At 33.3% G+C, this 24,514-nt stretch overlaps 1 pseudogene; it reads right to left on the bottom strand.

Annotated features, from left to right (window-relative positions):
* Nucleotides 1-13,373: 13,373 nt before the first annotated feature.
* Nucleotides 13,374-24,255, bottom strand: LOC146531351 (aldo-keto reductase AKR2E4-like; annotated as a pseudogene).
* Between the last annotated feature and the right edge of the window lie 259 nt (nt 24,256-24,514).

Consider the following 24,514-nt stretch of genomic DNA (forward strand, 5'->3'; position numbering starts at 1 on the left):
ATATACACACAAGATCTGTATACAGTATTTATTGAATTCCCCATTTATCCCCAATACTCCACTTAACGTAGTTTTATTATTATTTTTTTAATTTTGACAATTAGGTGACAGATTTTCAATATGATGAATCATCAAAATGATGAATTTAGCCAAGGCGCTTTTTTTCTAACGCCACATAGGGATACATTCATTCATGTATACATACATACATAGACTCAAAAACGCATTACCCTCTTTTGCATCATGCAGTCAGGTGAAAATACGGTATATTTCTTAATAAAAAGAAATAACTTATGAGTTATACTGTAAAATTAGGCTACAACGCTTTGTTTATCAAGTTAAACAGTTTCATATTCACGAACTCAACTAGGGCACGACCCTCTAGAATATAAGTAGCTACTTGAGGCAAAGCGCATAGGAGAAGTGAGGAAGTCCTTTAAGAATGCTTTCTCAGCGTCTCGACTTGACGGGATGAGTTTCTCGTCCAATAGTTGTTTTATATCCAGTGAAATTTTCACAGCAAAATTGTAAAGTATGGTAAAACGTTATTACCCGACTGCATAGGATGGGTTATGTTGAGCGTATTTTGTATGTATGTATGTAATATTCTTTATTACATCATATCTCCAGAAAGTAATAAAGTTAATGAATGAAATATTTAATATTTTAATTTCTTCGCTCTGGTCTCGAGGCAAAACTCGGTGTTGAGTTCCACCACTCAACACGCAATGTCTAGAATTCCGGATGCCCTGGTGTCAGCGGGATACAGCGTCATCAATATTGTGATTGAAATATCCTAATAGGATTTCTATGTTATTTAAAAATATATGTAGGTAATTTTCAGTAAAAAAAGCCTCCAAACATCGAGGTAAGCCGTGTGTTCAAACGTCAAATAAATGGAATTTGCTTGTTATTCAGGAATTTTTCATAACATTTTTTGACTACCATCCATTTGTGTTTCTTTAAATAATTATGTTTTTATTTTCATACTATTTTTAAGTTATTTTAATGGAAAGTGCACAAAATATTTTTTCTGTTAATTGAATGAACAAATATGTAAAATAGAATTTAAAAAAGAAAGTCTAAGCACTGAGTCATGCGACGAGAGGAGAGAGAATCGTCTGTCAATTAGGGTCTAGCTGACACGGAATCGAATGTACTATATACTTATTGAATATACAAAGTTGATTGAATATATCAGTTAAATTCTAATATATATTTTTTTATCATGTTAAAAATGGAGAACGGAGTGATTGTAAGCTACATATATTCTCTGTCTTACCAACAAGTGCGTGATAAACTGTGAAGCTAATATTTTTTTTTATATAATGTGTTATTTTGATAAAAAAGTTATACTTAAACACATTTATTTCAAGCATCGAATGTAAATACGAAAGTTGTGAGTTCATCAGTTCCTCATACTTAGGGGAAGGAAATATTTGTGTTTGTGCGGGAAACAGCGTGAAGCTAAAAAAACAAACACTATTTTTTCTCCACTATCTCTTTTTTTTTTATGCTTTTAACCATACTGGGTAAAGTTTAAATTTTTCTCAGTTCCTTAACCTCACGTACATTTATGGTAGACATGCTGTCATTTAGAGGATAATTTATGCATAAAGCGTCCATGGTTAGGTCGAACTAACTAAGCACGGTCAAACGAGTTCACTGGCTCTTTGAAGTGTAAATTCGGGAAATGCCCGCTGTAAACTAAAATGTTGTCAGTAGTCGCCATACTCTGATAGTACTTACCGAAATCAACTTTATATGCGATTTTTTAAGTTATAATTTATTTATTTTGTGAGATTACAGTAGAAAAGCGGTTGATTGGTCGCGGGTTCGATTCCCTTTCATGTGAGTGTTTTATTCGACTACCGCCAATTAACTCTTTCTCTCGAAATGTTTTTGTGAAATTCAATTGAGAACAGAGTTGCCCAAACCTGTATATGGGGAATAAAATGTAAATCTAAAATATTTTACAAAGTAAGCAGAAGTTACGGAGTTATTATTTAATCAAATATTTCAATGTTCAATGACAATCTTTGCCATACTTACTGGGAAAATATATCGTGATGAAATTTAATCTCGTAAGCAATCGACTTTTCATATTAGATTTTATATTCAACTAGCGGACGCGCGCAGCTTCGCTTGCGTATTTAGGGGTGAATTCTAAAAAACCACGAAACATGTGTTCAATTAAATATTTTTAAGAGTCTAAATTTCAATTTCTTTAAAAATCGATGGCGTTTTAAAGATTTTTCCAAACAAACTTTCAACCCCTTATTTGCACCCTTAGGCGGTGAATTCTAGAAATCCATGAAACACATGTTCAATTAAATATTTTTAAGAGTCTAAATATCAAATTTTATAAAAATCGGTGGCGATTTAAGAATTTTTCCATACAAACTTTCAACCCCTTATTTGCACCCTTAGGGGGAGAATTCTAGAAAACGATGAAACACGTGTTCAATTAAATACTTTTAAAAATCTAAATTTCAAATTTTATTAAAATCGGTGCCGATATAATTTTTTTTCCATACAAACTTTGAACCCCTATTTCACCCTTTTAGGGTTAAAATTTTTCAAAATCCCTTCTTAGTGGATGTCCAGATTACGAAAGTAAACATCTGTCAAAATTTCACGTTTCTACCATCAGCGGTTACGGCTGTGCGTGCGTCTTACCTCAGTCAGTGAGGACAAGTCCTTTTATATATAGACTAGCGGACTCGCGCAGCTTCGCTTGCGTATTTAGGGGTGAATTCTAATAACCCATGAAACATGTGTTCAATTAAATATTTTTAAGAGTCTAAATTTTAAATTTTATAACAATCGGTGGCGATTTAAAGATTTTTCCATACAAACTTTCAACCCTTTATTTGCACCCTTAGGGGGTGAATTCTAGAAAACCATGAAGCATATGTTCAATTAAATATTTTTAAGAGTCTAAATATCAAATTTTATAAAAATCGGTGGCGATTTAAGAATTTTCCCATACAAACTTTCAATCCCTTATTTGCACCCTTAGGGGGAGAATTCTAGAAAACAATGAAACACGTGTTCAATTAAATACTTTTAAAAATCTAAATTTCAAATTTTATAAAAATCGGTGCCGATTTAAATTTTTTTCCATACAAACTTTGAACCCCTATTTCACTCCTTTAGGGTTAAAATTTTTCAAAATCCCTTCTTAGTGGATGTCCAGATTACGAAAGTAAACTTTTATCCAAATTTAACGTTTCTACCATTAGCGGTTACGGCTGTGGGTGCGTCTTACCTCAGTCAGTGAGGACAAGTCCTTTTATATATATAGATAACATTGAATTCAAAGTAATATTATATATCTACATTATATATATACTTGTTGCTATTTTTACACATTCGTCGTATTGCGTAATTCAATATTGAACTTGGCTCTCATCTCACATTTACAATTTTGATTGGAATCATCGGCCACGGCACACACGGTCGTAGTTGCCCTGGTTAACAGTGAGAAATTGGAAAGAGTCTATATAATAATATTAGTTCCAATAAGTAGTTCCTGAGATTGACGTTTTCAACCGAACACACTCTTAATGTTTATAGGATAGGCAATCTAGCAATAATTCATTCCTTTTTTCTATTTAAATTTTATACTGAAATGGAATTGTAGATATATTATAATATAGATATATTTTATCGTACTCTGATTTATGCTTATCGGGTGAAACATGATAAGTACTTTGACATTTATCGAAAACTCACAGACTATAAATTTAATTAATTTTATTATATTGCATAAAGGTAATATATTCATTATACCTTACAAAATTATATAGATTCAAGATAACAATTATTTATATTTATATTTCAGCTTCACGCTGTATCCAGCACACAGTTAGTTGTTCAGGGGGAACCTAATGTTAAAACACTCCTTCCCCCATTTTCTGCCGAATTCTGAAGGCATTCCGTGTTGAATGGCGGAATTTAGTGAAAATATAAATTAAAATAATCTCTTCGTTAGCGAATTCGACTCGCGCTTGACCATTATTTTCATGACTTTCTACTGCAATAGATTTTTATCAAATAAATTATAATGTTTTTCTAAACAAATACCATATTCATTACAAAACTAATATATATAGGCGAGTATATTAAATGACGTCATACAGTAGAACATATATTAGCGATTCGTTTTCATCGTCATGGCTCGTTAGCTCAGCGGTTAGAGCACCCATTTAATTTATAATAGTGGTGGTCGGGGGTTCAAATCCCTCACGAGTCGTACTTTTTTTGATTGTATTGTTTTTTTTTAATTACACGTTTTTACCTTTAATATTAATAAAAACTTTCAATCATTTAAGCAAGATATTACTTATTTTTATATCTGAAAAATATTTCTTTACCGTACTGACTATTTTTTTAAAAATGAAGTCATTTAGACGAGTAGAAATAATGGAAAATTTTATTTATTTTATATTTTCAGCAATTAAATACTCATATTCCTTCATTAACTTTAATTAATATTAGGCACGATAATATGTCAGCAGTAAGCGAACTTGCGTGTGCATTCATATAGTGACATCACTGTAATAAGTACATACTTATTACATCTTGCTAGTAGCTTCACTAATTGTCACGGAATTGTTAATTAAAATTTAATTATGCTAGCTTTGACAGGCGCTTAAGGGATATACAGTAAATATAGATAAATATAGATAGATAGACATGTATGTAAGCAGAATTATTATAATTGATTTTAATCAGTGGAAGAAATATATATATATGTATATCTTTTTTGTCTAAGTATAAACATACTAATGTCACTTTCGTTCGTTTCGTTGAGTTTCGAAACTTAATACGTAATGGCTAAGAAAAATGGAAAATTGGGAACGGAGTGCCTTAACACTAAGTTCTCTCTGCCTATCATGCTTTGTACGGAGTGAAGCTGATTTTTCATTAATAGTATTAAATTAGGAAATATTACTTAAATATTCTCAAGAATATTTCGAATATAGATATAGATACATTAAATAGTCAGAGTGGAATTGTAATTGCAACCCAATTGTATTTGATATTGACATCAATGAAACTTCAATACAATGGTATTCGCTAGATATCTAAAATTTGCGGAAATTCTAGATAATAGACATCTTCTATTAATATAGCTTTAAAGATTTTACATGAGACCGACACCTGTAAATAACTTTCTCAAGTAGGGATCGAACCCACAAGCCGCGTTACAGTCACACCTTTCTGCCGCTGTGCCTCAAAGGCCTCTAGTAAGAAACCATACTTAATATAATTTTTCTTTACTTTTTTTATAAAAATGGATAGGTATAAGTACTTATAAATTTGTCGATCGCTCTTGAAGCTCTCCTAGTCTAATGCTACGTACTAATAAATAAATTGACGATATATCCAACGAGCCCACGTCCGCACTATCTGTCTATTCTGAAATATTGAAAGCCGACCCCGAAGCCGTCCTTTTGACCTCCTTTGTTGGCAACATTTCACTCGCTTCAACTTATTAAGTATTGACTTACGCGGGTCTAGACCCTTATCGCTTCTGGCGAAATCTTTATTAACATTATAACAATATATATTTTCAATTGTAATTTATTTGCAGTTTTCAATCAGGTTTTAAAAGATATAAAAGTCATATTGGCTAATTATTTTAATAAGTACAGGATAGTTTGAGCTAAGTTGCTATTAAGCTCATTTTGATCAAAATTTAACTTAACTGTAAAACGTTACTTTAAAAATTTAACAAACTATTATATTATTTATCCTATTTTTTATGAAAACAATAATTATATAGATATACTGTTTTTAGCTTCACGCTATACCCCATATGTAACGAAGTGGGCAGAGGAGACTTAGTGTTAAAACTCTCCGCTCCCCACTTTTCGTTGATACTTCTTATATTTCTGCACCACGACTGGCCTCCAAGCATAGCCTTGCTATATTATCTATATATATAAAATCGAAAGGTCACTCACTCATCACGAAATCTCAGAAACTACAAGTGCTAGAAATCTCAAATTTTGCATAGGAGTTATTTATAGGACGTAGGTGCTCGCTAAGACGGGAATTTCAATATTCGACTTCTAAGGGGTTGTTTTTGGGGTCGAAAGTTTGTATGAAACTTCGTTACTACAAATGCTAGGAGTCTCAAATTTTGCATAGACGTCACTAGGACGTAGTCATGGAGACAGAAATTAATAATAACATAGTTCACGCGGGTGTAACCGCGAGCCGGCCGCTAGTAATATATAAATAACATTTTAATCACTACTAATAAAGTAAGAAAATAATTTGAGCAACTTTGCAAATAGCAGTTTGTTACATTAAAAGTGAGTGTAAAGTCGCAAACTTTGAAGTTCATTTAATTAACAAACTTTTTCATGTCAGTCATTTACAAGTTGTTGTTAAAGAAGAAAATTAAAAATATACATATTTAAACATAGGCTCGAAAATGTCTTTATATAACGTGAATCGTCAAAGAAAACTTGTAAACGCGACAAGCTCTGAGTTTGGTTCACATTCAAAGAAATTAAAATATTTAATATGATCAATTCTTCCTTCTGCTTATCAGGCAAAACCTCCAGAAATCGGAGAGAAGTGGGGATTGGATGTGTTTTAATGGGAACGGAGTCTCTTAACACCAGATTCCCAGATCCTTTTTGCCTACCCGGATCCGGAACCTAAAAAAAACGATGAGAAATTGAGAATTGAGTGATTTATTATTATTGTTTCTCTTCTCCAAAAAAAATAGACATGTAAATGATCTGTTATTTATTTATCTATCACATTTTACACACACACACACATACAACCAATCATTAAATTAAAATTAAATCAGCTTCACGCTGTATCCCGCACACAGCAGGGTAGGCAGACCTAGTATTAATCTTAATACTAGGTCTGCCTATCCTGATGGAGTATCTACTCCATTCCCCTTTTTCTGCTGAATTCTGGAGGCATTGCGTGTTGAGTGGCAGAACTCAACGCCGCGCTTTGCCTCCACACCAGAGCTAAGAAATGGAAATATAAACGTAAATAAATATTTCACTTCCTCGAGTGGGGATCGAACCCACAACCATCGCGTTACAGTCACACCCTCGTGCCGCTGAACCACGACGGCAATCAGAGCAATTTACTATAACAAGAAATTAATCACACATAATATTTTAGATGTGTTTGTCTTCCTATTAGCGCACTGTCTCTGTGAGAGTGGCAAATATTTGCTGAACGTGATCCCACTTCCAAATGAAGATTTACGGGCATCACATACTAATGCAGGTACCTGCCTGGTACCTGGTACCTGGCACTGGCGCTGGGGGAACACGCTTCGGTGAACTTTATAATTTGTCATTGTCGTACCGATGACTATTCTGCTATTCATCATATTAGTGTAACATGAATTTAATTTTAGTTTTGTTGTGTTTCTTAGTATAATATGATTATTTATGTTTATAGAATTATCATTTATATGTAAATGCAAATATTTAGTTCAATTTTTTTTTTCACAATAACCTTTTTATGGCCCAATTGATTTGTTTTGGAGTAATAACGTCTTATAAATCGATGAACTCCAGCTGGGCACCTGTAAAAAAGTAAAACGTTAAGGCACTCCGTTCCCATTAGGATATTTCCGTTCTCCACTTTCCGCTGAATTCTGGAGGCATTGTGTGTTGAATGGCGAAACTCAACGCCACGCTATGTCTTTGCCAGAGAGAGAAATTGAACATAACGCATTAAAATTCAATGGATATTTTATTATACTGATGGAAAAAAGAGAGAGAGAGAGAGAAAAGAGTTAATATTCAAATGTGAAACGATATTAGAACATTTGCAGTCGCCGCGGGGCAAAGACAAGCATGTCACAAAGGTATCTTACATTCTGGAACACGACTTTAAAACATGTTTTATTCATATCCGAGTCCTAGAAAAAGGAACTTCTAAGACATTTTCAGAATGAAAAAATATCGAGTCCGTTTAAACCGAATATAAAACTTCTAATATTGTATGTAATTTATATTTTTACATATATTACTTATATGATTAACCTAACCTATTGATATTTTTCAACTTCAGATTGTATGTCACATATAGAAAAGTAGGCAGAGCCTGAGAAAGTAGTGCTATGACACTTCGTTCTTATTAAGACACTTCCATTACCCACTTTCTGCCGAAGTTTAAAGGCGTTGTTATGTAGCAGAACTCAACGGCGCATTTTGCCTCATTACCAGAACGAATAAAAATGATAAATATTTCACTTCTTCGATTGAGTTTCACCACTCATCTTTTAGTGTTTCGCCACAACGCAGTGTCTTAACACTAAGTTCTCTCCGCCTTTCCTAAAAACCAAACACTACGAACATGTCCAACATAATATCTAATTTTTATATATAACTTTAAAATCCAAACACACTAATCCCATAACTGTGATCCACTCACCAAGCATTTATAAATTAGTCCAGTGTTTTCCTTTGTGGCAAACATACTATAATAATTAAGGTAAGTTTTATATATGACAGAGGAAAGCTCACAAAGCTTGTTGAAACTAATTAGATCATCTGATATAAAAGCGGTATTTCCTTTATACTGGCGGTTGAAAGAATTCAATTACATAATACTGAAGAGATTAAAAAGGCTACAAGACTCTAATAAGACCCCCAGGGGATGAAATAGCAGCAAACTATTTAATAATCAAGATGCCGACTGAAATTAATTATATTATAAGTAAGAGAATAGGAATAATATATTTCTTTATTTTTATCATGCGCACAGCAAGGGGCAGGGGGAACCTATTGTTAACATATTTCGCTCCTCATTTTCAATTTCCTTGAGTTGGAATCGAACGCGCAACCTGTCGTGTTTACCTACTAGGTAAAGCCAGCTATGGCTTATGGATGGCTCTTTTTTATATATTTCTTAATTATAATTATTAGTAATATTATGTCTTTTCATTCGTTTATTGTTTTCTAGCCAACAAGTTTGTTGTTTACTGTTAAAAAGTACAGTTTGTGTGGTACCAAGTATCGTAACAGTAGTAAAAGAATTAAATATTCTTATTATATAACACATATTATATATATATATATATATATATCTCAAATATAATATATATCTCAGATTTTATATATATATACATAAAATAACTGAAAAAATCGTGCTTAAAGGAAAAAATTCACGTCACGTCGCGCAAACACGAAGATTTACCTACGTGGAAAAGAATTCAAATCAATTCTCCACTGCGACTTTTTAGTCTTTCATTTCATAACTGTCTTTCTAGCAATTTATGAAGATAGATATAAATATATTATAAAATTTTAATAAAAACATATTTTCACACTTATTAATTTCAATTCATCGTACTTATTAGTTTCAATTAACTACGAAAGTGTCACGAAATTTCACTCAACTAATTTTGTGGGTATAAAATACTCCAAATAAAAGCAAAAGCAAATTCTAATGAAATAAAGGAAATTCAAAAACTTATATATATACTTTATATATATCTACAAAAACCTAAAGGAAAATTTAAGGTCAAACAAGTACAACAATTTATAGGAGGACTGATGTCCCTCCAGCCTCCCGTTATTACCTTTCCCCAATATCTTCGAAGACGGTGAGAATGGGAGAGTACAATAAATTGCTTGTATTGGAAGTGCCGGCTGGCAGTAATGTGCGTAACCGCAAAATATCGACTTCTCGAGGTGAAAATGCCTTAAAGTGTTATCAGGTATAATATATATATATGTAAGTTTCTTTATTTGTAGATCCTATTTTATATGTAGAAAAAATAATCGGGGGATCACGGGGTTTCCTCTAAATGAACAGGAAACGTAGAGCGGAGTGTGTTGCCACTAGAATTTGCAGTACTGCTTCGTATCCTATTTTCTTACGTTATAAATATACACTCAAAAAAATATTGCTCTCTAATGAGCAGACTTAGTTGAAATCTCGCCATATTTTATTAATAAAGTACTTCTTAAGAAGTACCCGTAAGAACTTACTGCAAGCATATTTTTGTTCCTGTGAATGGTGGAAAAGTTAAAGTTTATATGAAAATATAAGCAAGCAGATTTTTTAAACACTTCTTTTACTTTACTTAAAATATTTTCTGTTTCTGTCGGCATCAACTGCTTTTGCTCTTGGGCGACTTGTTTTACCTTTCTGAAATTTTGGTAACTAAAAGTCCTGTTTTTTAAATTTTTATTTTGCACCATTTTAACTTTAATTAATAGTAGCCCGGCAGTTTTGCAAGTTTGTTTATGTTGTATATTTAACTAAAAATATATACATAAATTTCAAACAAACTAGTCAAACAATTAATCAAGTTGATAGTATTCGAAGCCGATGTAGCACAGAGGCAAAATCGCAGCGTTGAATTCCGCCACTCAACACATAATGCCTTGAAAATACAATGGAAGGTGGAGAGCGGAGAACCTTAACACTAGGTTCCCTCTGCCTAGAGTAGGCTAATAGTATGTAGATTTATGTATATAGATTTACGTATGCAGTATCCAAGTTCAGCAGCAATTCAAAACCAAGTGGACCTACAATAACAGTTATTACGCGTGCTCAGTGCTCTTAGCTGGAATTGTCTGATAAGTGATAATAGTTTATAAACGGCTTACGTAATTGATTTAGGACAATTCTCTACAATCTCCAATAATATTTTTAAACATTTTCTTCTTCTTCTTCTTCTTAATGTGCCTTTTTAACTAGTGAAGGTTGGCAGTCAACTTCGCATACTTAGTTCTGTCCCCAGCCAAATGAAACAAATCTACAGCGATTTTAATTCCAGTCCATTCCTTGATGTTCCTTAGCCATGACTTTCTTCTACCGCCGGTTTTCCTTTTCCCAGAAACTTCTTTCCAGAAACATTTTCTTAAAATATAGTATGCTTAAAAAAAATTAAATACCCGGGGGTATTTATATGTATACCAAAAATGGTTACTACCTCATTTTGGCATAGTAACTAGTTAGTAACTTTTAAACTTTTTATCCGATTTTCATAAAACGTAGTTAAGAACCACCGCAATGAACAAGACACATATATATATTAAATTTATTATTACACACCCCTATTTTACGTCGGGGTTAAAAGAGGAAATAAACTTTAATAATTTTTATACTTAATATATTGTTTATAAAATATTATTAAAATGAATAGAAAATTTAATATTACCTTCAGTATTCTGAATTTAATTAAGCAATATTTATATAAACGAATTCCGTGATCACCGATATTTTAGGTAAAGATATACAAAAGCTTTGAGAGAAGAGTTCAAAGAAATCGTTTGAAGTTGTTACCAAAACAAAGGGCGCAAGGCAATCTATATACCTATAAGAAAAACCATATATATAGTATATAACGTTTACCTATTAAATTTAACGTTATATAAGTTTAGCTTCACAGCCAGTCGTGGTGGACAAGCGCATGACTGTAAATGCGAAAGGTTGTGGATTCGACTCCTACTGGAGGAAATGGAGTATTTAATATTTTAATAGCCTCCAGAATTCAGCGGAAAATGGGGAACGGAAGAACGGAGAATGAGAAATGAGTGTTTTCCCAGGTTACTTCTTCTTTTTCTTCGGTTCTTCTGTTTCTTCTGACTTAAAAAAAATAAGTATAGCTTACTTATAATACTACGACAAAGTAAATATTTAAAAAATCTATACCAATATTATAAACTTAAAGATTTTCTTTGAACGTGGAACGTGCTGATCTCAGGAACTACTAGTTCGATTTAAAATAAATACGCTTAGAAACCATTACCCTCCTTCTTTACAATCGGATAAAATAAACCAGTATTATATTATCAAAAGGCCACTCAATATTCAACAATGATTTTGACAATCTAAGTGTATGGAATAATAAAATCGAAAGTTTAATGAAGCAAAAATCCTTAGATTGAATATTGTTATGATAATTCACTCGAGTGCTCCAGTGGGCCCGGCAGGCTCAGCTGATTGCAAATTGTGCTTACAGTTGAATGTAAATTGTATGCGACTTCGCCTGACTCCAATGGATGAACTGGAGAGATTTTATTTTTGTAATATACTTTGTTTGGTTATTTAATAAAGTAAATTAATAAATCAGCTTCACGCTATATCCCGCACACAGCAGGGTAGGAACCTAGGGTTAAGGCACTCCGTTCCCCACTTCCTGCCGGATTCTGAAGGCTTGGGTTTGGTTTTTAAATACGATTAAATATGGTTTATTGAAAATCGTTTCTCCATCGATTTCCAATAATTGTATAAAAATTATACGTTCGTTTTATACAAAACGCTCAAAAGTGTCTGTCAAAAATGTAACATATTTTTTCCTAAAATTGAATTATTCGAGGATAAAATATCTTGAATTATTATAATTTTACAAAGCCACGATTCTCGTTCACAGTCGCCCCGGGGCTAGAGACAAGCGGTTGTCATATGAAGCTACATATCTAACAGACCGGGAACAACGATTTAAAAGAATTATTTTATGTATTCGTAACTCATACTATATGAGGTTTTTTTTTTTGTGATATATAATTCTACTATGCGATATTTGGGGCGGCTTAAACGGAAGAGACATATTCTTAAATGCACACTTATTTTTTTTCAAGGAATAGAAATTAAATGCATTGACTTCTTAAAATAATATAACTAATATAATGTTATACTATTAAACATTACCTCGGCAATGTGTACAGGCAATATATGAAATATTGTGAATATTGTTGTTTATTACTTACTTTACCCAAGTAATTTCTGGGAAAAATTCTAGGGAAATAGGGAAATTCCTAGGGATTGTATAGAATACCTGCTATTCCATCGACAATGCGCAAAATAAATAGATCTAGATCTATGTATATTCCTGCAAGTGCAAATTAGGTTCGAAACTTTTAAATTTAAAAATAACTAACCTAACTTTCACTTAATATCCATTATATTTGTACCTGTGGTGTACATAATTATATAAGCACCATTAAAAGCCTGCATGAAATGCAAGCAAGTAAAAAAATATATTTAATGCATTATTAAAATGGTGTTCTAAATTTTAATTATTTAATTATAATGGAAAACTTCGCCATATCCAACTTTGAATAACAAGTCATTCTTAATGGATCTTTGCAGTTAATCCATCAACCGAAAAATCTTTTTATCCGTCATATTCTTGAAAATTTGAAAGACGGCTTCCAAACATTTCGCCTCTTTTAATCTTCTTTGCTGTGAGCTATTATGCACTCTATTTCTGCGGTGGTAAGATTCTTTTTCTCGAAAAGAAAATGGGGGTGGCGGTACCACTTAGCGGGTGTTCTCAGTCGGTAATTGCTGTTAAATCTCGATAGCTCCTGAACTTCCTCGGGTGTAAGTGAAAAGTCCATAATATCGATGTTCTACTTGATTTGCTCCTTGTTAGTAGACCGTGGTATGGCAACTAAGTTACGATCCAGCTGAAATATAAGTTTCAGTAAATTTTTGTTTATCTTCACGATATATCCCGCAAATAGCAGGTTTGGCAGAGGAAACTTGAGAATCTAGTGCTAAGACCCCATTAAGACATTCCCGTTCCCCATTTTCTGCCAGATTATTGAGGTATTGTGTGTTGAATGGGGCGTAACTGACGACGCGCGACGGTTGTGGATTCGATTCCTAGTCGAGGAAATTAAATATTTAATATTTTCATATCTTTGTTCTGGTGTCGAGGCAAGGCGCGACGTTGATTACTGCCATTCAACAAGCAACTTCTCCAGAATCTCCAGAATCTCCAGAAAAGTGTCTTAACACTGTGCTCCCTTTGCTTACCCTACTATATGTAGGATACAGTGTGAAGCAGCAAAGAAAACTGTTCCACTTGTTTAAATAAATGTCGGTCTAACTTTTTTTAATATAACTAAATACATTATATCTTATACAAGTTAATGTTCATATTTAAATTATAAGAATATAATGTTCCAATAGTTACATATGATCTATTCTAAAGGATACATCTATAACATAATTAATATCATAAAAACCTTAATAATAACAAAAAAAACTTCCCACGCAAAATAAAATGAAAATTCACCGTTTATTATTACCTCAATTTGTAAAACAGCTGGTTTTATCCTGGCGTTATCCCACAACCTTTGCAGGTCAGGTTGAAATTTGAAACGCCAATCGATCGCGTGAGGTTCCGCTCCTTAGCGTCCTATAAGCCTTGCCAGGTCACCAAGTAATCTGTATTGCTAATCTGGCCATCATTCTGGATAAATACAAAACACACTGTTAATTGCTGGCGTTAGTTCCATTATTAAGGCAGGAATTAATGGTTAATTATAGGGACTATATTTCGTTATTTTTTTTTATTTTAAAGTAGGTATTACGTGGTATTTATAATTTGGTGTTTTTTTTTGTGAAAGCGAGGATATAATTGATATTCTATTATTTAGGCTATCATGATGCAGAGAATGGGAATGTATTATTATTCCTATCCCCATTCCGGTAAAACGCCCCCCAGTTTCCTAATTTAATTCTTGAATTTAGAGGGAAAGTAGACAACGAGAGGTCTTGATACAAGGTCCTCCTTTCTTCCTCTGCTATGCTAGGTAAGGTACGAAATTAAAAAGAAAACCTTGTTTAATTTGAACCCATTTCCAACGCCTTTAATATGTATGACGCATGATATCTGTGCTAAAATATATTATGGAATGAATTTAAAGGCAAAATCTGGCCTGTAACTTCACTTCTTGACCATTTCAGAGAATTTTCCATATTTTAAAGTTAAAATAAAATGGTTTTATCGAATATGAAAGTATTATTTTCCAACAAAGCTTCTGCTATAAACAGAAACGGTTGCGCACAAGTGCTCGTTTACATTTTATATATTCATATATTTTCAGAAATGTTTTCAAATATGTAAAAGTGTAAATATTTCACATTGTTTCGTCGTGTTGATTTCAAGTTCGATTCCGATTCCAGGTAAGTGAGACTCGTCATTAGATTCAGAGATAATTAAGTTTAAAATCGATAAGATCTTCAATATTATAATACATTTTTTTATATTACGAGAAGAACTTTCTACGAAATTATACGTAAAAAGAACACCAAAAATATTCTTACTTTAACAAAGATACCTAAGTAACTCAAATATTAGGGAAATAATGTCAAAATCAAAGTACACAATCCGCCTTGGAAACAAGTTACATACTGATAGACAAACTAATTGTAATCAAAAGCTGTCTTACGAAGTTTAATACGCCCGCGTAGAGTTGTTTATCTTTGATGTTGTTCAAACTCAAACGAGATTACTTTTCAATTTAACCGCATAAATAGGACATGAATTAGTATGTATTTGTTATTTCTTAGAAAAAATTGGGAAAAGTTCTTAAATTCGTACTTCATACGTTTCATAAAAATTATAATTAAGGTTGATAGTATCTGTCTTATTCTAATTGAAAGATAACATCGTCGTCACGCTATTAATTTATAATTATTATTTATATTATTATTATTTATAGCATAAATATTTTTTCCCAATCATAAGATATAGTATGGACAATGTTAACTTAAGAATCTAGAAATTTAATACAAGCATTATTTTGTTTCTTTACACTACAACTTTCATTTTTTTTACTTGTTTCATTGTAGGCAAAAGCGATCTCTATATTACATGCTTTTGGCATGTTGTGGTATCCTCCTAACCAGTATTCTATATTGCACTTGTTTCAAAAATAAGAATAATATTTGAATCTTTCTTTTTTTCCATATATTTCATTAAAAATAAACTCTCACTTAATATCATGTTTCTATTTTCTAAATCACTATTTCTACAGACCGACCATTTATCCCACTCTAATAACATATTTGAAAAATTCTATTTCGCTACAAAGATATCTAAGGCGAAACGAATGAAAACTGCGTTTTACTAATATAACTCACCGTATACTCCATCCAATAGTGCATTAAATACAGATCTACGTAATCCATCCGCAATTCTTGTAACGACTTCTTCAGAGCCAGTATTACTTCCCCTAGTTCGTGTGCGGCGTTCCATAACTGTATATAATATAAAATGATTGTATAAGCTTTGGTAAAGTAGATTTGTATATATAAATACTATTTATATAAACTTTTCTAGAAATAAAAAAAATTCAGATTGAGGCCAGGCCAGGTTGTGGCCAGGAGCACAAGCGTGCGACTTTTAACAGGCTGTGGGTTCGATCCCTACTTGAGGAAATGAAATATTTAATATTTTAATTTCTTTGTTCTGGTAAGTTATCGAAAACGTGGCGCTAAGTTCCGCCATTCAACATTCCGAAATTTGATGAAAAGTTGGGACCGGAAGAATTCTATAGAATTTAGAATGTCACTTTCGATTTTTCAATAAATAAAAAAAAACTATTATCCTAGTCAATATTTTATTTGTTTTTATAACTTGCACCAATTATGGCACTAAGAATATAAGCAGTCAAGTTTGAGTCAGCCTTGCTACCGAGGGTTCCGTACGAATTTCATTATTGTAGGTCAACGAGAGTTACATTTAAAGTGAAATAATCTCAACAGACTAACTAATTTTCTTTTCTGAGACTAGAAAATCTTATAAGCAAATATATATAATATATAAGTATATATTACATAATTCTATGTAAGTAGCTCTTTATGTACGAAGATCACTTCTCACTCCATAACATAACACGAACATGATAACAACAATATTTGATTTTACGCGTAAGACGTTTCATAAAAACGCTAGCGTTACGCTTCTTTGAGGAAAATAAAGGTTTTATGGATGAAACTTAAGCTATCGGGATTAGGTGTTGCTTTTAAAAGATATTTTCATGGTATCTTTAAGATAACTTTCCTTATAAAAAAAAACTGTTAAGTACGAGTCGGACTCGCCTGCTGGGAGTTCCATGCCAGTTTCAGGAAGTCAATGGAAACTACAACTAGGCTAAAAACTATAAACTTAAGTTTTTATGATACGTGAATACATAGTTGTATGAAAATAGTATTTGTCTTGTAAAAGATTATTTTTGTATGAAAATAGTATTTGTCTTGTAAAACATTATTTTTGTATGAAAATAGTATTTTTATTGAAATCAGTTGCTTTAATATAAAAATACGTGGTAAATAAAGTTAAAAAAAAAATATTTTGATTTTTTACACGGTTCAAAGGACCATTCACTTTAATTATTTGATATTAATTTTAGCTTGATACCTTCGGGCGATGTTGAGAATGCAAAGACGGATAGATGAACGATATAAATCCTAAAAAAATATCCGTTTTTAACATTTGAGGTACGGAACCCTAAAAAAAGAGGAAGTTTCGTTATATTTATCTGTTTGCATGTATTTTAGTTATGCAATGTGAATGTCATACATTTTAAACGATAAAAAATATAGTAATGCAACACTATCTAAACGATCTATAACAGTAAATGCCATGGAGATAGTTTTACACACAAAACGTTTGTTTAACTAAATGATATGAAGATTCAATATTTTTTTTATATTACATAAATATAAATAAATGGAATACAAATATACAACATAATTATAATAACACGACGATGTAGAATTTATGAAAACATAAAAATAATTCTGTTACTACTTATAATTTGTAAATATCATCAATATTTGACAGGCCAGTTGTGACAGGGGCACAAAATGTGACTAAAAACGTGATAGGTTGTGTGTTCGATACCCACTTGAGGAAATTAAATATTTAATATTATCTTCACTGGTGTAGAACCGAGGCGCGGCGAGTTCCACTAATAAACACACAATGCCAGAATACGACAGAAAATGGGGAACTGAGTGCCTTAACACTAGGTTCCCTCTGACATTAAAAAAAATCAATATTTCACTCATTTTACTAGTGATGTACACATCACATCTAACAGCATTGTTATCCAGAATATAATCGTGTACACCAAGGCCGACCTCGTCCTCGACTCGGTGCAAGGCTGCAGTGTCGACGTGCTTGTATCCGCCTCCAGTGCCCATTGTACGACACGCGCCAGCGAGTGGTTTACTGGCAACACTCTTGTTCCCTAAATAACGTTTACTATTAATAGAGTGGTTCGATTTTATATGTAGATTTTAATAATAATTTTGTGGGTAAATTTTGCATATAGATATATATATATATATATATATAAGAAATTGATCTCGCAACTTAAAAATTCAGAAGAGAACGGAGTATCTTCACACTAGCTTTCGAACAGTTTTCAAGTGTACTACCTAAAAGTAAAATTAAATAAAGTTTAGATAATATTAGTTCTATAATTAAGTTTCTGTTACATTAGAATAATTCAAAATTATCTAGAAGTAAATTATTATTAGATTAGTTCCTCCGAACTGAGTGTCTCCACACTATGATATTTCTAATTGCCTTTATTTCATTTACATTTCATTTTATCTAAATTAAGTACTTTCTTTTTCATTTTAAAAAGCAAAGAATATATAAATATATCTTAAATTATTACTATTTTTAGCTTCACGCTGTACCTCCTACACACAGCAGGGTAGGCACAGGGAACCTAGTGTTAAGACCGTTCCCCACTTTCTTCGTTCTTGAATTCTGGAGGAATTGCATGTTGAGTGGCAGAACTCAACGCCGCGCTTTGCCTCGACACCAGAGCGAAGAAATGGAAATATAAACGTAAATAAATATTTCACTTCCTCAAGTGGGGATCGAACCCACAACCGTCGCGTTACAGTCACACCCTTGCGCCGCTGCGCTACGACGGCCGTTCCCCACTCCGTTCCCCACTTTTACATCTATACATTTACTACTATAGAGAAGTAATTTTCACATTTTGATTTAACCAAATGCATTTGTACAACAGACACCAGCTATTACCCTTTACCGCACTATAGAGACTAGCGATTTGTTTTCTCGCAACGCGCCGGACGTAATTAGTTGTACTCTAATGAGAACAATTTAAAACGAGCTACCAGGTTCCCTAGATACGTACGTTTGTTTGTTTGTTTGTTCTTTTTTGTATTTACTTTTTTTTTATATTGTTTTAAGTTTGCTTGCTGGAAGTACTTTTTTTATGATGGAATTTAATTATGCAAGACAGTGTTTTATAGCGTTTTAGTAGAGTTATTTTTTATTTTTTATTTGTTTCTCTTATTTAACAAAGTTTGTAGTGTAAAATATGAAGAATGAAAATCGAAATATTGAAGACTTTTTACATGTTTAATATTATAATATTTATTAATATCGATATTTTTATGCGGTTTTCTTTCTCGAAGTTACTGCGAAAATATTACACATATATTGTGTAATGATTAGTTTTTTTAATGTTTGAAAGTGTTCCAAAACTTTGGCCTCTGGCCACTAAATTATACGTTCCTATGTCGAAGTTCTAATACATTTGTTACAACTTATTAACAGGAAATATTAATTCAAATATTTATTTAACATTAGAGTTGCCATTAAAAATTTCAGCTTAACGAAATCATCAATATCCAGATTCAAATATAACTACAAAAACGTGAAACCATATAAAAATAAAAAAATAAAAAACACAAAAAAGTTAAAAAAAATACATTAAAACAAATTATATAAAATAGAACATCATGTAAATAACTCGATCTCGAGCTGTTGAACTAACCGTGCACGACAACACTAACTACCTGAGTAACGAGATCAGACGGCGGCAGACAGCTTTATTTACAGAATGCCAGGAACTTTTACACTTGAATTTTTCACTTCAATCATCAGCTATGTCGCTGTTTCGGAAGGAATCTTTATATAACTATTATATTTTTTTGTCGTTAAATAGATATCTCCGCATGTAGCAGAGTAGACAGAGAGAGACTTATGTTAAGACACTCGGCCCACTTTCCGCCGAATTCTAGAGGCATTGCGTGTTGAGTAGCGAAACTAATCAGTTAAAAAAATGAAAAAATTAAATGAAATATTCTTCGTTCTGGTATCGTGGTATCTTGGCGCAGCTGCACAAGGGTGTCACTGTAACGTGACGATTGTGGGTTCGATTCCACCATTTCTTCACTTTGGTATCGAGGCAAACCGCGGCGTTGAGTTCTGCCACTCAACACGCAAAGCTCCAGAATTCAGCAGAAAGTGGGGAACAGAGTGCCTTAACACTAGGTTCCCTCTGCCTATCCATGCAGTGTACGGAATACAGCGTGAAGCTTTTTTTTTTTAGATTTTTGTTTTCTTTATTTTACTTTAAAAATTTACTTGTAATAGAATATATTATAAAACTAAAAAAATACATAAATATTATTAGATGATTCTATTACAGTAATATTTTCTTTAAGCTTATTTTGCACCTTTCTTTATACAATGCAAACGTCAATATAGAGTGTTTCTTTTTCCATTAGTGTTACTTCAACAAAATCCAATCAACTAAAAAGCTCAGAACTATAAAAATAAGAAAAAATAATGGAGCATATAGACAAAGTAATGCTTATCATAACAAATAGACATACGAGTAAAATATAAAATACGAAAATATTTTAACATCAAAAATTAAGTATCAGATTTGTTTTTCTGTTCAATAACCTCATTTTCTTAGATATAATTTACCAAAAGATAAAAAAAATATAATATCTTATTTTTACTTATTCTTTGTAAAATAGTATGGGAGAAGCCTTCTCAGAACGACGGAAAATCTTGGAAATCTGAGACAGGCATTTGTCCGACCATGTATTCTTTTAAAGCTTAATGTAATGGAAATATTATAATAAAAAATATGCCTTTATTTTCTTTCATATTTGTATATATCCTACTAATATTGAAAATGTGACAGTTTGTTCCACTTCCACACAAAAAGTAGTGAACGGATTAAGATAAAATTTTACACAAATATCGCTTTTATATAAAGATAACACATAGGATACGGTTTACGTACAAAAACATGTATAATTAACAATAAGCATAAGCGGGCGAAGCCGCGCATGGGTCGTTGTACACCTGTATGTAAAAGAAACGAAGGAGAAAGGGTATCTAATAATAAAAGTATAATAATATACAAGATCGAATAATTTCTTTAGTTAATAATTTATTCAAGGCCGTCGTAGCGCAGCTGCACAAGGGTGTGATTGTAACGCGACGGTTATGGGTTCGATCCCCACTGGGGGAAGTGAAATATTTATTTACGTTTATATTTCCATTTTCGACGCTCTCGAAGCAAAGCGAGGTCGAGGCAAAGCGCGGCGTTGAGTTCTGCCACTCAACACGCAATGCCTCCAGAATTCGGCAGTAAGTGGGAAACGGAGTCTTTTAATACTAGGTTCCCTCTACCTACCCTACTGTATGCAGGATATAGCGTGAAGCTGAAAAAAATAATAATTTCATTTGTTTAACTAAACTGCGTTAAATTTCTTTTTTCTGTTAAACTTCTAAGAATAAATTTTACTAAGCTCTAGAGCTTATGTACGCTTTTAAAGATTATATCTAGATATAATCTTACATAGGTGAATTTTATTTGATAACTATAAATGTACCCTAAGATACGTCTTCGTAGAAATCCCGGGCTCAAATAGTTTAATTTTAAACTACTTAGAAATAAATAATTTTCATAATATGAAATACTACATGTATTAGTAAGAATATATTTAGATAATACATTTATGAGCCTAAGATTGTGTTAATTCAGTAATAGAATTATTTTACTTTGGATTAATTTAAGGTACACACTAAGCTACCCGTAAACCCTTTTAAGCTTCGAATACTAAAATGTTTTACTTTCACCTAGGCACATTTGATAATATTTTTAAATTTCAATAACAAGTAATTTTGCTGGGTAGTTCCAAGCACTAAACTTACTTTAGTAATAGGTATACGAGGCCAGTTGTGAAGCAAAGTATGACTGTAAGTGCGACAGGTTGTAGGTTCGATTTCCACTCGAAGAAATGGTCACTCGAATTATCATTTCTTCGCTCAGTCCAAGTTCCACCACTCAACACGCAATGCCTCCGGAATTCGGGGGAAAGTGGAGACCGGAGGACCTTAACACCCTGGACGGAGGACCCTACTCTTCTACCTACGGGATGCAGCATGAAGAGAAAAATATATATATATTTCAAAGGTCTATAAAGGCAATATTTTCAATAGCTATTAAGCATAGGTTTTATGTGAAAAATAAGAGCAATTTGATATCGTAACCCTTTTCAATCAAAGCTTAATAACGTGGAACAAGTGAACGTTGCTAATAAAAAGGGTCAAAAGGATGGCTCGAGGCTCGGTTTTTAATATCTTTCAACGGGCAGGTACCGTGGACGCGTGAGCGACCTCATTGAATACGTTTATATGCGAATTAAACTTTAAATTTCGTGCTAAAATATGTTTTTAAACATCCTATATCTTATAAAACAAAGTCGCTTTTCGTGTCTGTCTGAACTTTCTAACTCTTCTTCTTCTAAACCACCCAACGGATTTTTATGCAGTTTTCACCATTAGGTCGAGTATTTTTCAGGGAAGGTTTATATATAGTTTATTATTTGTACATTCTTATGTAAATTAACACAAATACGATAAATGTGTCTAAAGTCCTACCCGTTGAGACACTTTCGCGCATGCGCTGCTTTAATGGTAAGTACTACGTGAAAATAATGTACTGGAGTATTGTTCCTCTTAATAAGATCTACAAAAAAGTCCGCGAGAGCATATTTTTGTCTTTTAAGGATAACGTGTAGTGATCATATTTCTGTCTAAAAATAGTAATTTCAATATATATTTTTATTGTGAGGGATATTTTTCCATAATAGTATTAATCCTTATCCTTTAAAATACTTAATTAATTTTCTACGTTAAACGAAGATAAAATTTGCTGTTTACACTATTTCGAAATTGCGAATAGTTTTAGAGAAAAACGCATTTAATTGTTGACACATCACGCCGTTGACTCATCAGCTGTGCCGACTCAAGTTTTACTTATCCCTTACTCTCAGCATATAAATATGTATGTTAGTTACATTGGCCATTTAATGTAGATGAACTGTCTTTTACTGTTTTTTCATTTTAATAAGTACTTTAGAAGTTGTTAAAATACTAAAACATCCTTGCTGCGAAACGCGCCTCGCGACGTTTTGCTTATTTATACACAAGCGCGTGATGAGCAGTCATCGGTGGTTCAGTGGTAGAATGCTCGCCTGCCACGCGGGCGGCCCGGGTTCGATTCCCGGCCGATGCATTCTATTTAATTTTCCTCACAGGCAGCCACGTAGCGCCTACCCAACCGGTGTCGCTGTTTTAACAGCATTAACCACAAGCTCGAAAAAAAACCCGCCTGCCTCTATAGCAAAGAAGATTTAGATGCGTTTCACATATTGAATAATTTCAGTTAAATGTATTATTTCAGCGCGATATTGCTTTCATATTTTTTGTATTAGTTATTAGTAGGTAGGTTTTTGTTTATAATTTCTTCCGTTTAATAATAGTCATTGAAATATATAATAATAAGTACTTGAAAAGATTAGTAGCACAGATTTAAAATTGCAGTACTAAAAAATTCTTGCTGATTAACGGTTCGCCGCCCACCACGCGTCCGTCGTGCCCCGCAACATTTTGCTTATAATAGTGGATCTGCCGCACCCGCCTGGCTTCTTTCCCCCGAGCATGGAAGGAAGGCCTGCTCATTATGCAGGGATATCGATCTATAATCCTTCTTAGTACGGTCGCCAAGTTGTTCGAGAAGTTACTCCTCTCACTTCTTCAGTGACACATCCACCCACAAAGCGAGCAGTTTGGCGAGCGGGCATACCACTCTGGTGGTCAGTGATCAACCGAGAGAGAGTAAGAGTGTGCAATAGCAGTCTTCCTTGACGTAGCACGCGTATTCTACCGCGTCTGGCACCCGGGCTTACTTCATAAAGTGCTCAGAGCGGGCACCCCCCAGCACGTCGCGCATGTCTTTGCCGCTCTGCTTTGTAAGTGACAGGACATGTTGCGTGAGAGTTGAGAGTGCTAGCAGCGACCCGATCGCTGCCGTTGTCCCAGTCAGAATTTTGTCACCTGCTCTCTACGCACTATACATTGATGACATCACAATGCCCTAGCGAGTATTACTCAACGAGGAATTCTGTAGGTCGTACGGAACCTCACCCTCCGGCGAGTGACGCAGGCACCATACTACGTGAACACCACGCGCCACTCACCGCAACCTAAAAATAGAAACCCTAGAGGTACACATTGGTCGCCTCGCGTCCAACGTATTCCGTTCCGAGCAGCACTCCGCATACCCGGCCGCCCGAGGTCAGACGTCTTCTTCCGAGGAACTTTCTATCCTCCTCCAAATCCGACTCATGAGCAGTCATCTTGGTCGTTTAATCTAGGCCTTCCTCAAGAAACCGAGTGTTCAATTTCAATCCCCTCCCCTTCCATGTGTCTGGTTTTCGCCTGGGACCACGGTCGGACCAACGCTCTGATGTCGTTCTGAGCTACTACGGAGATGGCCGAGAGAATGCTTCAATTCTGCGCCTGGCAAAGTAAATTTAGAAGTGATTGCACGTATTTTGGAGTTATCCAATAATTATAATGTATTTCCACGCGACATAGTTGGTTACATCTTTCGTT

This window comes from Heliconius melpomene, chromosome 15, assembly GCF_056956725.1.
Source record: "Heliconius melpomene rosina isolate 202511_hmr_F chromosome 15, ASM5695672v1, whole genome shotgun sequence".
Taxonomy (NCBI): domain Eukaryota; kingdom Metazoa; phylum Arthropoda; class Insecta; order Lepidoptera; family Nymphalidae; genus Heliconius; species Heliconius melpomene.